Source organism: Pongo pygmaeus, chromosome 4, assembly GCF_028885625.2.
Source record: "Pongo pygmaeus isolate AG05252 chromosome 4, NHGRI_mPonPyg2-v2.0_pri, whole genome shotgun sequence".
Classification (NCBI taxonomy): domain Eukaryota; kingdom Metazoa; phylum Chordata; class Mammalia; order Primates; family Hominidae; genus Pongo; species Pongo pygmaeus.
The window spans coordinates 2,771,655-2,789,178 of NC_072377.2; the positions used below are offsets into that span (position 1 = coordinate 2,771,655).

Here is a 17,524-nt window from a genome sequence, read left to right on the forward strand (position 1 = left end):
TACAAAATTTGCAAATGTCTTGATTTGACACTTCTCAAAAGAAGATACATAAAAGATCAATAAGTGTTTTTGGAATGATTCACATCAGTCTTGAGAGAAACATAAATCTAAACCATAAGGAGATACTGCAACACATTGGTGAGAATGTTTAAAGTTAAAAAGGCAAACAATATCAGCATTGGAGCAACTGAGATTCTCAAGCAGCATTGGTAGAAGTGTAAAATTATACTAGAACTTTGGAGAACTGTTTGGCAGTTTAATATAACCTTAAACATACACTTACCACTTGTTCAGGAAGTTCCACTTCTAGTTATTTACCCAGGATAAATAAAAACATGGGTCTCCTGGAAGATTTGGCCCAAATGCTTGTGATAGCCTTATTACAATTGCCTCAAACTGGCAACAACCAAAATATTCATCAATATTTGGCTATTCTGAGTGGTTTAGTTATAGGATGTAATTATAGTAAAAATAATTAGTGGTCTAATTATAGGATGTAATATATACAAGCATAGAATGGAAGGAACCACACACCCAGCACAGGTGAATCTCAATATCATCATGCTTAATGGGAGAAAACAGATACAATAAAGCACATCCTGTGATTTGATTTATGTGGCAGTCTATACCATCTCCAGAGCAATACTGATTAATGCTAACCAATGGTGATAGAAGTCTCCTGGGACTGAGAGAAGGGAAGACTGAGAAGGGATGGGAGAGCATTTTATGGGATGATGGAAGTATTTTATATGCTAGTTGGGGTTGTGATTACATGGATATAGTATATTTAAAAACTACCAAATTTTACACTTTATATCTGGGCTTTTTAATGTACATAAATTATACCTCAATTAATAAAACATACACTTACATTTTTACTGAAATTATAATGTTTAAAATACTCACTGAAGAGTTTGTATTTATGTTACAATGCCTGTTTATAAACTCTTGTCAGACTGGATATTATCATTTTTATCCTTCTGATCTGATATGTGCTAAGTAATATTTTACTTGTTCTAACTCTCCTTTATATTTATTATATTTGAGGCTGGACATTGTTTCACATATTTATTTACCAATTATCTTTCTGTTTCTGTAAATTGTCTCTTCGGGTCCTTTTCTGTCTACTTGATTGTTAATCTTCTGTTATTAAAAGATATCTTTATATTTTTATGATATTAAGCCTTTTACAGCCATAGAAATTAAGATTATTTTCCTCATGTTTTTGGTCTTTCAAGTTAGTTTAAATTTTTTTTTCTTTTTACTTTCACTCAAGCTGATGTAAACCTGTGAAATGTTTTTTAGCTTACATAAATTATTGATTTTTAACAGTATAATATATTAATAATTTATGGGTTGTAATCTTTTGGTTGATTAAAATCATTTTTTCTAAGTCATGAAATAAAAATATGCATTTTTTTCTTGTATCTGTTGGACTTTCACATTAACATTTTAAATTTATTTGGAATTTACTTTTTAATCATGTAAGGCAACATTTATTAAATCAATAGCAAATTTTCTCAAACTTCTAATTCATCTCCTCTACTGATCACGTATCTGAAATGATCCCCCTTTTCCATATTAAAATTCCCCAAATCTGTGTTTCTTATCTAGTCTGTATGTTTCTTTTTCTAATGTTGTTTTTATTTTTATCAGAGTTCTATCCCCTCATATTTTAAAGACTCAGAGAGCCCCACAGCAGACTCCTGGCTTCCTCACCCTGGGTTTCTGCTGCCAGGCACCATGTGTCCTCTCCCCCATCTGTTGGGCTCCATGATCCAGGTGCTCCATGGAGTTCTTCACTTTAGGAAGATGCAGCGTAGATCCTCTCAGCCCTGACCCTTCTTATCCACCCACTCTCCCAATATACTTATACATGTCCTTGGTAAGCTTGGTAGAGTTATATTCCAGTGATATAAACGTCATTCACAGATGTACAGTACATCCTGAGTTAATAGTTGTTTTGTTTTTCTTTTGCTTGACTAATTCAAACCTAGACCTATCGCCTATGTATTGCCTCTCTTCTCAGCCATTGGACACATCAGGCATTCCAACAATTCCATCTCCTCTCCCGCTCTGGTCAGGACTGGGAGTCACCGCATCTGCTGCAGCTCTATCACCCCACACTGTCTGTTCACCCCTGGGTCTCCTTGCACATCTCTCCAAACCCACACACTCCCACCCAGGGGCTCTTGTCTCTCTCCCCTCCCCGCTTCCCTCTCTCATTTTACTGGAGCACATTTTCCCCAACTTCCTGAAATAGAGGTTACAGGATAGGTATTTTGAGTTTTTAAAGTCTGACAATGTATTTCTATTTACCCTAGAATTTTACTGACACTTCAAAAGGTTTAGAATTCAGGACTGAAAATAATTTTCCTTCTGAATTTTTTAATTGACTTCTTAATTTTGAAATAATTTAAGCTTTGCAGAAAAGTTGCACAGATTGTACAGAGTTCTGTATCCCCCTTACCCAGGTTCCACCAACATCAAAGTAAAACTTTATGGAACAACTGTCACGAGGAAGAAACCAACATTGGCGTGGTACCAGTAGCCACACTGTAGACATGATCTGGATTCTACCCATCCTGTTCCCACATCTGTTGAAATAATTAGAGGCTTTTCTTCTTTTATCTGTAAATGGGTGCATTATGTGAATATATTATTTAATATTAAACTACCTGACTGGCATGGCGGCTCACGCCTGTAATCTCAGCACTTTGGGGGACCAAGGTGGGCGGATCGCTAAGGTCAGGAGTTTGAGACCATCCTGGTCAACATGGTGAAACCCCATCTCTACTAAAAATACAAAAAGTAACCGGGTGTGGTGGCACGTGCCTGTCATCCCAGCTACTCGGGAGGCTGAGGCTGGAGAATCGCTTGAACCCGGGAGGCGAAGGTTGCAGTGAGCTGAGATCGTGCCACTGTACTCTAGCCTGGGCAACAGAGCGAGACTCCATCCCCAAAATAAAAATAAATAAATAAATAAATAAATAAATACTACCCTTATATTACAGAATCAAGTCAATTTGGTCATGGTAATTTACCTTTTTGAGAGTACATTTCTAGATTTGATTTGTTAACTTTTATTTAGAAATTTTGCTTATATGTTCTTTAGGGAGACTAACCCATGTATTCCTTGCCCCAAATAAATTAGAACGGTTCTCTTAACTTGTTTTCTAGAAGAATTCCTAGACAACCAACATTTTATGTTCCTTGAATATTTGATAGAACTAGTTTAAAAACCATCTGTTTTTGATGTTTCCTTTGTGGAAATGTTTTCAATTACTGATTTAATTTATTTATTTTTCTTATCTTAATATGATTTTTCTAACCTACCCTGAGTTAGCACTTAAAATCTTTTCTCATATTTTATTTTTAATCTTTTTAATCTTTTTATGTCATTATACTTTAGTTGTATTTACTGCGAACTGCTTTTACTGGATTTTAAAAAATAATTATATTTGAAAAACTTTCACTTTTAACTGGAACACTTAGGCTGTACACGTGTTGATTATCTTTGTAGTTTGATTTTTTACTATACTTTTGAAAAGCTTTTTATATCCATTGTTTCTATATGTTTTCTCTTTTCTTACCACATTTAGAAACAATTTTATTACCATTTCTCTTTTTCACTAATTTCTTGGAATTTCCATAGTTGATTTTAATTTTTATAATGGTTGACAGATGCATATTTAATTTCAAGCAGGATGAATTAATTAATCCTTTTTAGAAGGATTTTAGAAGCCAGAAATAGTGATAAAACTCTTCTGATTTATATATTTTATAAATATATAAACCTATATAATATTAAATGTATAACAGATTACATTTTAGGTTTTTTAACTTCACAAAATATGTTATTCATGGTGCTTTACTCAGTCAATGTTGGACAAGAGTTACTTACATGTTACTCTTTTTAATTTTATCGTCATCCTTTCACCTTAAATACTCTTTGTGGGATCATTTATTTCCTTTCTGGAGAATATTTTTTAGGAGTTATCGAGGAATGCTCTTCTAGTCTATCAAGGCTGTGGTCTTTTTCTAGAAAGATAATTTCACTGGGCATATCACCTAGGTTGAATGTTGTTATTTTTTTTTCCACAGCCCTTTCAAAAGCAATTCTATTGTTTTTCATCTTCATGATCAGTTGTGAGAAATCAGTGACCAATCTAACTGTTGTTCCTTTGTGGGTAAGTTAACTTTTCTCTCTGGCTGCCTTGGAGATCCTCTCTTAGGCTGCTATGTTTTTGCCGATGTTTCAGGTGTAAGTTTTTAAAATGTTTTGCTTGAATCCATTTACCTTCCTGATTCTGAGAAATTATGTCTATATTCATTTAGGAATAATTTTAACCATTATGTCCCAATATTGCCTCTCCTCTCATTTTGTGCTCAATGTTTTTGGAAGTTCAAGGAGATGTGTTTTGGAACTGTTTCCTTTACCTTACAGGTCTCCACCTCTCTGTCATACTTTCTGCCTCTCCCTCCTTGGTGCTCTATTAGCAGTAATTTCTTTCAGGTCTATCTTTCAGGCGATTTTTTCATTTATGTCATGTATACTGTGTAAGCCATTAATTGAGTTTTTTTAGTGTTTTAATTGATGCAGATAATTGTGCATATTTTGGGGGTACATGCAATATTTGATACATGAATATAATGTGTAATTATCCAGTGAGGGCATTTAGGATATCTATCAACTCGAACATTGATCATTTCTTTGTGTTAAGAACATTTCAACTTTTCTCTTCTAGCTATTTTGAAAGACACAATGTATCCTTTTTCCCTATAGCCACCGATGGAGTCCTAAATTGCAATCATGGACACTGTTTGGCTCTGTTTCGAGTCCAGCTGTTCATTTTTTATAGTCTCCTACTCCTTGATTATATTTTGTATTTCCTCTCTTATATATTTAATATATTTATCTTCCGTCTCCTATAATTGTTGTCTCATATCTGAATCCATCGAGTTATTAAAATTGAGGGCCTTCTCTTTTAAAAGTATCTACTTAGCATTTTCCGTGGACTCAATCTAACCTCTTCAAAGAGCAAAGATGAGGCTTCAGAAACTTGACTTTTCAGCACCTGTTGCCAAAGTGTGACTTCTGGTTAAATATGGCATTGGGCTTGGGGTCTTCAGAAAACAACGGAAGTGAGAATGAGTGCTCAGAAACATTCTTAGAAAACATTTTTTCCCCAAAGAAAGGAAGTTTACGCCATTTGGAACTGAGGAGGACTCTGGCTGTGGCGCTCATAAGAACGGTCTCAGAGCAGGGAAGGCGGAAGATGGCAAACACACAAAACAGCCAGCTGGGAAAGCAGAGGGGAAAAGAAGTCACGATCCTCTCCAGGAAAGAAAGAGCTTTGGGGTTTGCAGGGCTATACTTGGAGAGGGCTCAGTTACAAGCTGGCTGCCTGGAGTGGGGGATTCCATGGGAGGTTAGGACACAAGAAAGTCAGCACCAGGGCTTTGATGCAGCGATTTCAGAGGAAATTGGAGATTGTTAAGAAACATATCTTTGCAGTGAAGCTTCGGTTTATTAACTTCTGAGAGGAAGACAATGAAACCGTCTGGGCTAAAGTTGAGGCGCTGCCCCCTCATGAAACTGTGTGGGAAGTACACTGCACCTCAGCCCAGGTGGCTCTGAACCACGGGAGCAGAGCTGGCCTCCTGGGACACTGGCCACTGTGCTGTAACCAACCCTGAGCAACTCTGCAACTCTTATTTTTGGGGTGTTCAATCTCCTGTTTGGTCTTCACCACCTGACCAGATCACTGGACCAAGGTAGGCAGCTCTCTCCCCAGGACTGGAGGTATTGAGAGAATCTGACCTCATTTGAAATTTGCCTTTTTTATTTTATTTTATTTTATTTTATTTATTTATTTATTTATTTTTGAGACAGAGTCTCACTCTGCCGCCCAGGTCGGAGTGCAGTAGCATGATCTCGGCCAACTGCAATCTCTGCCTCCTGGGTTCAAGCGATTCTCCTGCCTCAGCCTCCCGAGTAGTTGGGATTACAGGCGCTCGCCGCCATGCCCAGCTAACTTTTTGTATTTTTAGTAGAGACCAGGTTTCACTATGTTGGCCAGGCTGGTCTCGAACTCCTGACTTCGTGATCCGCCCACCTCGGCCTCCCAAAGTGCTGGGATTACAGGTGTGAGCAACTGCGCCAGGCCTATTTATTTATTTTTTTGTCTGGTAGTTATCTCGTTTGTTAAATGCATCAAAAGTACTTTATAAGCACTGTTATGGTCTGAACTGTGACCTACCCAAATTCATATGTTGCAGCCTTAACCCCCAGTACTTTGGAGTGGGACTGTATTTGGAAATGAGGCCTTTAAAGGGGTGATTCAATTAAAATGAGGTCCTTAGGGTGGGCCCAGTCCAGCATGACTGTTGTCCCTAGAAGGAGATGAGGCCACTGACATGCACAGAAGGACCACCCTGTGAGGACCTTGGAGGACAGAGACACACCTGGAGGGATGACCCTTGAGGACACAGGGAGATGAGGGCCGCCCACAAATCAAGGAGAGAGGCCTCAGGAGAAACCAACCCTGCCAAGTCCTGATCTCAGACTTCCGGGCTCCAAGACTGCGAGAGAATAAACTACAGATGAAGCCTCAGGCTTTTGTTTTCCTGGGGTTTATTCTCAAGTGGGAATGAGGGTGGAAATCACAAATTGAGAAATCACACTGGCATCAGCAGGAACCTCTTATGGCCTCTCCTGAGGGTGACACCAACTTCTGTGGTGTTTGCAATAGTCCCTGCCCACTAAACTGTATGCCATAACCCAATGAAGAAAGAATGGCCCACTACACTTCCCAAATGATTTCTCTCTGGAGGGGTGCTCAGAATATAGGTTGGGGTTTTGAAATAGACAAAATTGTTGGCAGAATTCTTGAGAGCAGGGAAGTGGTGGGATGCCAGCCTGCTTGAAAGCATGTGCCCTCAGCCACTCCAAGCACACGGAACGCAGACTGAGGAAGTCATGGAGAGCCAGGGACTCCCCCACATTTTGTGAAAATTGGGTAAGAAGGCACTGAGATCTAATTTTATTTTTCGGGGAATCTGTCCTTACGTTCGCAAAAGGAAATTGAAGCCAGAATAAGCAGGGGCACCAGAATGTTCTGTTTATATATTCACATGTTTACTGCATGCTCACTTTGTACAAGGACACTTAGCAGTGTGGAGCAGAAAGAGTTGATGAAACAGTTTCCACCTGCACCCACTGGAAGATTTGGAGAGACCATGCTTAGCTAAAGATGCTAATCTTCACCTATCTGTGTAATACAGAGAACGGTGCAGCAGGGAGGGCAGAATTTCAGAAGAGGAGCTCCAAGTCCATTGCCCACCTCTGAAGGGATGGGACGCTTGATGCTGAATGGTGAGATTCAGCCAATCCTCCCTGGCTGCATTTACACACATTTGAAGCAGGAGCCTGCATTCACAGCCAGCTCTCATCACCAGTGGTTCTTCTTGGTCTCCTCTCTTTGTCTCCTGAGAATCTGCTGAGGAATGATAAACTTTCCAGGGCTTAGAGTGTGTTTTACACTTTTTATTTTTAAAAGTATGACCGTGTCGAAGAACCTTTGTTTGGCCTGTATCCACTTCCCGTGTGGTTTTTAATAAGCAGTTTCTCACCTATAGCTTGATCAACTTTGCTGTTGGGTGGAGTAACATGGCCTGTGTCTCAGTGGCTCATCATCTTCCTCAGTGTGGACTTTCAGGAGGGTGCTCTGGTAGTGGGATGAGCCCCATTACTCCGAGCTCTGCCCCTGTCTTCACACAGCTTTCTCCTCTGGTCTGTGTCTCTCCTTTTCTTAGAATGACATCTGTTATTGGATTTAGGCCCACTCTAACCTTGGCTGATCTTTACCTTATTCACAACTGCAAAGAACCTATTTCCAAATAAAGTTGGATTCACAGATTCTGGTGATGGTATCTTTTTTGGGGGTAAAGGAGACCATCCAATCCACTATGCGTGTAGAAAATATAGATGTTGGGAGGAATTTAGTATGAGTGCCGCACCCTAGAGAGGGTATTTGTTGTCGGAGCCCAGCACGGTATAGGAAGAGGCTGAGAGAGTGGCTGCCCTCAGGCTGGTGACTCAGATACAATCTCAGATGGACAAGATGTTCACAGGGCCAAGGAGCAGTGGTGACTTGCTCAACTCAACGGACAGAGCAAGGGAAGGCCCCAGGGGAACTGGTGCTGAGGGAAGCAGCCTTGCAGGTGGGGTCCTTGGCAGGTCAGCCTTGTGGGTCTTTTGGACAGACAGTCCCCTTGTCTGTCTTCCCTTTGCCTTCCTTTGACTTCAGGTGGTCATTCCTCCCACCTATGGTTTCCACAGCCCCGTGTTGTCCTGTGGCCACTCAAACTCAAATCTCATCTGTTTCCCTCTCTCCCTCCTCACAGACCCTTGATGGCAGGGCCATGGCCCCAGCTGTGGAGGGCAGAGCTCACCACTTCACTGTTTCTAAGAGTGCGTTGGACCTGAAAGCATCTGAATCCATTAGCTAGGGCTGCCATAACCAGGAACCACAAAGGAGGCTGTTAAAGGACAGACATTTGCTTATCTTCCTCAGTTCTGGATGCTGGAGGCCTGAGATCCAGGTGTGGGCAGGGTCGGTTCCCTGGGAGGCTGTGGGGAGAACTTGCTCCTCCTACAGCCTCTGTGCTCACCTGTGTACTAATTTCTTCTTACAAAGACAGCAGTCCCATGGGATTAGGGCCCACCCTAAGGACCTCATCTACCCTAATTACCTCTTTAAAGGCTTATCTCCAAATACTCCAAATAAGTCCCATTTTAGGTACATTTGAGCCATAGGACGTCAACATACAAATTGTAAAAGAGCACAATTCAAACCAGGGTTGCACCCGTCCAGATGCGCCAGGACCTCAGCGAGCTTGCTCTTGTACTTTAGGTCCTTCTCCGCTTGTGCAATGGCCCCAGCTGCCCACTGACTTGGCCTCTCCCTGCTCCCCCGCCCCCAGCCCTCTGCCTCCAACACTGCTGGAATGTGCCCTCGGGTCCCACACACCTCAAATGCAGGTGAGAGGCCTCCAAGCATAACTGGTTCAACCTGTTTCCACTCCAGCCTCTCCACCAGGGAACCAGGGGATGGAATCCCAGCCATTCCAGAGGCCGGTTCCAGAAGCCCTGAGTCCTCCTTTGCCCCAGACAGTGGTTGACCAAAGGGGCTCCAGGCCCTGCATCGCAGCCCTGCAGTGGGTACAGGCGCATTGCTGGGGTGCAGGCAGCTTTGGGGGCACAGGTGCAGAGGATGACCACGCTCTCCCACCCACCAGCTCCCTCTGCTCCTTCCTCATCTGGAGTCTCCTGGGCTTCAGAGGCTTTGAGGAAGAGCCAGGAAGGGTGTGAGGCAGGTTTACTGTAAGACAAAGGCAACTGCAGATTAAATATCGGTCACTGCTTTTCCTTGGCCACCTTCTTCACCCTCCTAGTCCCTGCCTCCCCTTTCTGCTCCACCCTCCCTGACTCCTCTCACATCTTACGAAGACCAGCAAAACCAAAATTCTGTGTGAGTTTCTGCCAACAGCCAAACCATCAATCTTGAATTTCTTAAGAAGGTTTTATGCTGATGAAGACAGATTCCTCTCTAAGAGAGCCGCTTATGCCAGCTGTTAACTAATACATTTTATGTGACTAAAAAATGCACATATATAAACATTTTCCAAAAGAATGAATATTTATAAAATACATAGAGATCCATAAAAAGAGAAGCTTAACTTGCAAAATTATTTCATTATTTTTTAAATAAAAATTTTGGAGGCTGAAATAATATCATAAATTAACAACAAGGCAGCCCAAAATAGACTACTTGAACATTAAACAACATTAGCAAAAATAGAAACGGAGCTCAAACTGTCTGAAGAGTGAATGTGCATGTGTTCATGAACATTGGGAGGAAAAGGAAATTATGCATTTCTGCTGCCCAGGTAAATTGGTTAAGTATTTCTGGAGGCCATTTTAAAACATTTATCACAATTCAAAAATTTCAAATTTCATAACCTCCGATATAACAATTACGTTTCCAGAAATTTAAACTATGGAAATATGTGCTTGAGGGTATTTATTCTTGCATATTTTCAATAGCCTAAAATCGGAAGCTACTTACACACCCACTAGCAGAAAGATTTCCAATAAGTAACAACACATTGACGAATGGAATAGTTAGTAGCTCTTACAAACAGTCGTTCATCCAGATTACATGTACATTAAACTATTTGTTACGATTTACACTATATGGTTAAGTGTTTAATTTGTGAGCAACAGAATAATGGGAACTAGGATATGCTTATTTATTTCCATAAGATTTTATTATTTTAATTTCCACTGTAAGTATGTATCAGTTTATAATTTTAGAAAAAGAGAAGATAGGATAAGTATGCATTCTTATTTATTTCCATGTGATTTTATTATTTCAATTTTCACCATAAGTGTGTGTCAGTTTATAAGCTTAGAAAAGGAGAAGATAGGCCAGACGCGGTGGCTCAGGCTTGTAATCCCAGCACATTGGAAGGCCGAGGCAGGTGGATTACCTGAGGTTAGGAGTTCAAGACCAGCCTGGCAAACATGGTGAAACCCCATCTCTACTAAAAATACAAAAATTAGCCAGGTGTGGTGGTACACACCTGTAGTCCCAGCTACTCAGGAGGCTGAGGCTGGAGAATCCTTGAACCTGGGAGGTGGAGGTTACAGTGAGCCAAAATTGTTCCATTGCACTGCAGCCTGGGTGACAGAGTGAGATTTAGTCTCAAAGAAAAAAAAAAAAAGAAAGAAAAAGAAAAAGAGAAGGTAGAAAATAGATCCTTGGTTAAATATGTTATAATATGGCTAAAATGAATGAAGTAGTGGTGTCTGCAATTAAGTGGAAGGACAGCTGCTAGAATTTGTTAGAATATCTACATGTGTGGTAAAGCTACTGAGACCCACATAACCAAGTGTGCACATGTATGCATTAATAAAGACATGTAAAGCAAAACGACAACTGCTTCCTTGACCTAGTCCGTGGTCACACAGGACAATCCTCCTGAATAGAGGTGGTGTGAATGGCATCAGTGATGTATTGCTTTAGGCCGATCCAGCAAGAACTTTCAATTGTACCTCAGCAGCAGTCCTCTGCTTCTTACAGGGCAATGGTCCTCAACAGGAGATGATTTTGAATTGTCATATGACTGGGGAACTGGATAACTTAGTGCCCTACTGCACAACAAACTACCCTGCCCCGAATACCAACATCACCCTCATCACCCTCATCCCAGAAATACTGCTGTATACTAATGGAACCCCTGGCTTTCACCTGAGTACATGGTCGCCTTGAACAGAGACTACAGTTCCCAGATTCCTAACAGCTAGGTGTGGCCATATGGTCAAGTGCTGGCCGATAGGGTGTGAGCAAAGAGATCAAGTCAACTCCCTGGCAGTGTCCTCGTTGGTGGATGGCTCACAATTCTTCCCCAGCATCCTTGCTCCTGGCTGGAATGCAATGTGGCCACACAATGCAGATGGGGGGCAAGACCCTGTGTCCACAGGGCAGAAGCAGCAAGGGGCACGGACAGGTTCCCAGGGTGGCGTCAGTGTCCTGAGATGCCCGCGCCTGTTTCCCAGGACCAAGCCACACCCCCAGGGAGAGTCCTTCAGCCACTGTTGTTCTGGCTTTGTGTCTTTCATGGGTGAACCAGATCCAAACAAATCTGGAGCCTGATATTTTATCTACATAAATTATACAAGATTCTATTGTTCCTATAAATAATTTCAACATTATTGATAAAAATAAGATTGCTGTGACTGCTGTAACATATGTTCACAAATTTGGTGACTTAAGATGACTGACATATTTTCTCTCACAGTTCTGGAGGCCTGAAGTCCTAAGTGAGGATGCTGGCCGGGCTGGCTCCCTCTGGAGGCTCAGGGTAGACTCCGTCTTCTCCCCTTCTCTTCTGTGTCCCAGGCTGGCCGGCAATCCTGGGGCTCGTTGGCTTGTGGCCACATCACTCCAGACTCTGCCTCTCTCTTCACATGGCTTTCCCTCTGCTCCTGTCTTCTCTTTTGTCTCTTGTAAGGATGACTGCCATTGGATTTAGGACTCACACAGATAATGCAGGATGACTTCATCTCAAGCTCTTTAACTTAATTACATCTGCAAAGACCGTTTTTCGAAATGAGATCACATTCGCGAGTTCTGGGGTTTAGGACATGGACATACTTTTTTGGGGGCCACCATTCGACCCACTATAGACCACTAACCCAATCTCATTTCCCCTCCCCGGGGAAATCCCCAGAGCTCTCTCTAAGGATTTATATGCATGTTTATACACTTACAGACATGTATACATGTTTCTGCACCTATAAATAAATTAGACCTAGGTACACATGCATGCACAACTGTAAGTATGCATGGCTTGTGTGCATACATGAGCACCTGTAGACATGCGAGGCCTGTATGAATGCATGAGCACCTGTAGACATACAAGGTCTGTGTGCATATATGTGTGCACCTGTAGACATATAATGTATGCAGATATACATTGCTTTAATAGACTTGTTTGACGCAGGGTTGCCACAAATCCTCAATTTATTAAAAACAACAAAACCACATTCTCTGTGAAGTGTGATAAAGTGAAGCAACACAGTACGAGGTGCACCTATAGGGGCCCATGCGTGTGCATACAGGCCATGTATGTCTGCAGGTGCGCCCACATATCCACACAGGCCTTGAATGTCTACAGGTGCACATATGTGCACACAGGCCTTGTATGTCTACAGGTGCACAAACGTATGCACACAGGCCTTGTATTTCTACAGGTGCACACAAATATGCACACAGTCCTTGTATGTCTACACATGCACACATGTATGCACACAGGCCTTGTATGTCTACAGGTGCACAAACGCATGCACACAGGCCTTGTATGTCTACAGGTGCACAAACGTATGCACACAGGCCTTGTATGTCTACAGGTGCACACACATATGCACACAGGCCTTGTATATCTATAGGTGCACAAACATATGCACATAGGCCTTCTATGTCTACAAGTGCACATGCATTTAGGCCTTGTATGTCTACAGGTGCACAAACATATGCACACAGGCCTTCTATGTCTACAGGTACACATGCATTTAGGCCTTGAATGTTTACAGGTGCACATGCACATCCTCACTTCCTGTCTCTGTCACATTTTGGAAATTCTCACAATATTTTAAACTTTTATGTTATTATATCTGTTTTGGTGGTCTGTGATCAGTATCTTTGACGTTACTCTTGTAATTGTTTTGGGGCACCAGGAATCACACCCATATAGGACAGAGAATTTAATCAATAACCATTGTTTGTGTTCTGGCTGCTCCATTACCTAGTTGTTCCTCAACTGTCTTCCTCTTCTTAGGCCTCCATATTCTCTGAATCACAGCAATATTGAAATTAAGCCAATTAATAGCCCTACAATGGACTTTAAGTGTTCAAGTGAAAGGAAAAGTTGCACATCTCTCACTTTAAAGCAAAATCTAAGAATGATTAAGCTGAGTAAGGAAGGCATGTCGAAAGCTGAGTTAGGCCAAAGGCTAGGTCCCTTGTACCGAAGAGTCAACCAAACTGTGAATGTGAAGAAAACAGTTTTGAGGGAAATTAAAAGTGCTACTTTAGTGAAAACAAGAATTGTGAGTGAAACAGGCATATTGTTGATAGGGAGGAAGTTTAAATGCTCTAGATAGAAGATCAAACCAGACACACCATTCCCTTAAGCCAAAGCCCAATCCAGAGAAAGGCCTTAACTCTCTTCAATTCTATGAAGCTTGAGAGAGGGGAGGAAACTGCAAAAAAAAAAAAAAATAGTTAGGAGCTAGCAGAGGTGGGTTCATGAGGTTTAAGGAAAAAAGACATCTCCATAACATGAAAGTATCAAGGTGAAGCAGCAAGTGCTGATGGAGAAGCTGCAGCAAGTTATCCAGAAGATCTACCTAAGATCATTCATGAAGGTTACCACACTAAACAGCAGATTTTCAGTGTAGATGAAACAGCCTTCTATTGGAAGAAGATGCCATCTAGGGCTTTCATACCTTAAGAGGAGAAGTCAATGCCTGGCTTCAAAGCTTCAAAGGACAGGCTGACTCTCTTGTTAGGAGCTGGTGCAGCTGGTGACTTTCAGTTGAAGCCAATGCTCATTTAACATTCTGAAAGTCCTAGAGCCATTAAGAATGATGCTAAATCTACTCTGCCTACGTTCTATAGATGAAACAACAAAGCCTGGATGATAGCACATCTGTTTACAGCATGGTTTCCTAAATATTTTAAGCCCATTGTTGAGACCTACTTCTCGAAAAAAATATCTCTTCCAAAATACTACTGTTCATTGACAACTCACCTGGTTTTTACTCAAAAGCTCTGACGCAGATGTACAATGAGATGAATGTTTTCGTGTCTATTAGCAGATCCATTCTGCAGCCTAAGGATCAAGGAGTCATTTTGACTTTCAAGTCTTAATATTTGAGAATACATTCTGTAGGGCTCTAGCTGCCATAGACGGTGATTCCACTTGATGAATCTGGGCAAAATAAATTGAAAATCTTCTGGAAACAATTCACCACATTAGATACCACTAAGAACATTCATGATTTGTAGGAGGAGGTCAAAATATCAACATTAACAGAAATTTAGCAAGAAGTTTATTACCACCATCATGGATGACTTTGAAGTCTTCAAGACTTCAGTGAAGGAACTAACTGCAGATGTGGTGGAAAAAGCAAGATAACTAGAATTAGAAGTGGAGCCTGAAGATGGAACTGGATTGCTGCAATCTCATGAGAGAACACACGAGGAGTTCCTTCTTATGGATGAGCAAAGAAAGTGGTTTCTTGAGATGGAATATCTTCCTGGTGAAGATGCTGTGTGTTCATTGCTGAAATAACAAAGGATTTAGAAATTACCTAAACTTAGTTGATAAAGCAGCAGAGAGGAAACACTCCAATTTTGAAGGAAGTTCTACTGTGGGTAAAATGCTATCAAATGGCATTACATACTACATATAAATCTTTCATGAAAGGAAGATATAATCAAAGGGGTAAACTCAATTCTTGTATTATTTTAAGAAATTGCTACAGTGACCTCAACTTTCAGTAACCACCACTCTGATCAATCAGCAGCCACTGACATTGAGGCAAGACAATCCACCAGCAAAAAGATGAGGAATCTTTGAAGGCTGAGATCATCCTTAGCATTTTTTACCAATAAAATATTTTAAATTAAGTTATGCACACCGCTTTTTAGACATAATGTTATTGCACACTTAATAGACTACAGTAAAGGATAAATATAAATTTTTTTTTTTTGAGATGGAGTCTAGCTCTGTCTCCCAGGCTGGAGTGCAGTGGCACAATCTCAGCTCACTTCAAGCTCCGCTTCCTGGGTTCAGGTCATTCTCCTGCCTCAGCCTCCTCAGTAGTTGGGATTACAGACACCCACCACCACACCTGGCTAATTTTTTTTGTATTTTTAGTTGATATGAGGTTTCACTGTGTTAGCCAGTAGGGTCTCAATCTCCTGACCTCGTGATCCACCCTCCTTGGCCCCCCAAAGTGCTGGGATTACAGGCATGAGCCACCACACCTGGCCAGGATAAATATAACTTTTTTATAACTATTTCCAATAAAGCTTTATTTGTGAACTCTGATATTTCATATAATTTTTACATCATGAAATATTAGTCTTTGATTTCTTTTCCCAACCATTTAAAAATGCAGAAACCATTCTTAGCTTGTAGTGCATATAAAAATAGGCAGCAGGCTGGATTTGGCCTGTGTGCTGCAGATTGCCAACCCATGCTACAGAATATACCCGGAAAGCCTGTCACCTCAAAATTTCAAACCATTGCTTCCCAAAGACTTAAAGTGATTATTCAAATCTTCATCAGTAACTTCTTTTAGATCAGCTAGTTTCCATTTTGGACTCCGGTCTTTATTAATTAAAACAGCTCTGACGCCTTCATAAAAGTCATGATTCCCCATACAAGCTTGACTTAGCTGATACTCCATAGTTAGTACTTCTTGCAAGGTCTTTCAAGACCCTTCCAGGAGTTACCTTAGTGTGATCTTTAGAGATGTTGGAGACATGTTATTAATTACCTTCAATTGCTTTAGGGCAAAAGATGAACCATCTTGCTGTAAGTTTTCAATAATTTGTCCCACAGTATTGGCTGAAAAGCAACTGTTTATTTTGCCCATGTGTTCCTCAAGTATAAAAGACTTCTCTTCATCAATCTTAGACTCCATATGGTAATTTTCTAAGACAGCTGCAATATTTTCTTTTGAAGGAGATTTCAAGGCTAACAAATCTTCCTCTAACATGCCCAACTTTTCAGAATCTACAAAGTGTGTAGCAATTCCTGCTCTGTACACATCTTTTCATTTTAGTCTGAATTCTGTTAATGCAAGGAAGTAACCAAGTTTCCCTTGAAGTCGTGGCAAGAAATAACCTCCATCCACATCAGGGAACAGTCCTACTGCTATTTCTGGCATGGCAAAAAGACACTTTTGTGTAGCCACTTGAAGCTGTCCGTGAACTGACAGACCAACTCCCCCACCCACTGTAATTCCATGAATAAGTGCAACATAAGGTTTCTGGCAAGAACCAAAAGCATTGTTCAGCATATATTCCTCTCTGAAGAAAACTGGCGCTATCTTCTGTTTTGCCTTTTCAGCTTCTGTGATCACTCTAATATCACTCCCAGCACAGAAAGTCTTTCCTCTGACTCTCTTTATAATGATCAGGAGAGTTTCAGGATCTTGTTCCCACTTCTCTAACTGTGGATAAATCTGCCAAATCATATTAAGAGTCAGTGCATTTAGGAACTTTGGTCTGTTTAGTGTTATGACTCCTGCACTCTCCCCCCCCTTTTTTTTTTTCCCAATAGCACGTCTTCTGCTGCACCTGTGTGCTAGGACATTCTCAAATGATGCAGTATGGTATTAATCCTTTTGAATGCATTAAACCTCGACGTGAGCCTCCTCCATACCTCCTGCTGCCCCGTTGCCAAACACTCCGGAGCTAAAGCAGCAGAGCAAGAGGCACACGGACGGTTCCAGCATCTCCAAATACAGCTTTTTATATGCATTGGGAAAACCAAAAATTTCTGTGACTCGACTTATTAAGGTGGTCTGGAACCCAGCCCTCATCTCTGAAGTATGCCTGTATATACACACATGTGTATCTATAAACATGTAAATCCTATGTAAACATATGTGTGCACCTATATATGTGTAAGGCCTGCATCCACAGGTATGTGCACCTGTAGACATGTAAGGCATATATATACATATATTCATGTCAGCTGTGAGAGCGGACTTCACTGACTAATTGCTAATGAACAGAACATGTCAGAAATGACGGAATGTCACTTCCAACATTAAGTATTAAAAGATTCTGACTTTCCATTTTGAGTCTCCTTTCTCTCATTATCCTCCGATCACTGATCTGGGGAAAACCAGCTGTCAAGGTTTCCCTGAGACCAG

At 41.1% G+C, this 17,524-nt stretch overlaps 1 pseudogene; it reads right to left on the minus strand.

Moving 5' to 3' along the window:
- Positions 1-15,868: 15,868 nt before the first annotated feature.
- Positions 15,869-17,127, minus strand: LOC129037155 (3-hydroxyisobutyryl-CoA hydrolase, mitochondrial-like; annotated as a pseudogene).
- Positions 17,128-17,524: the final 397 nt, after the last annotated feature.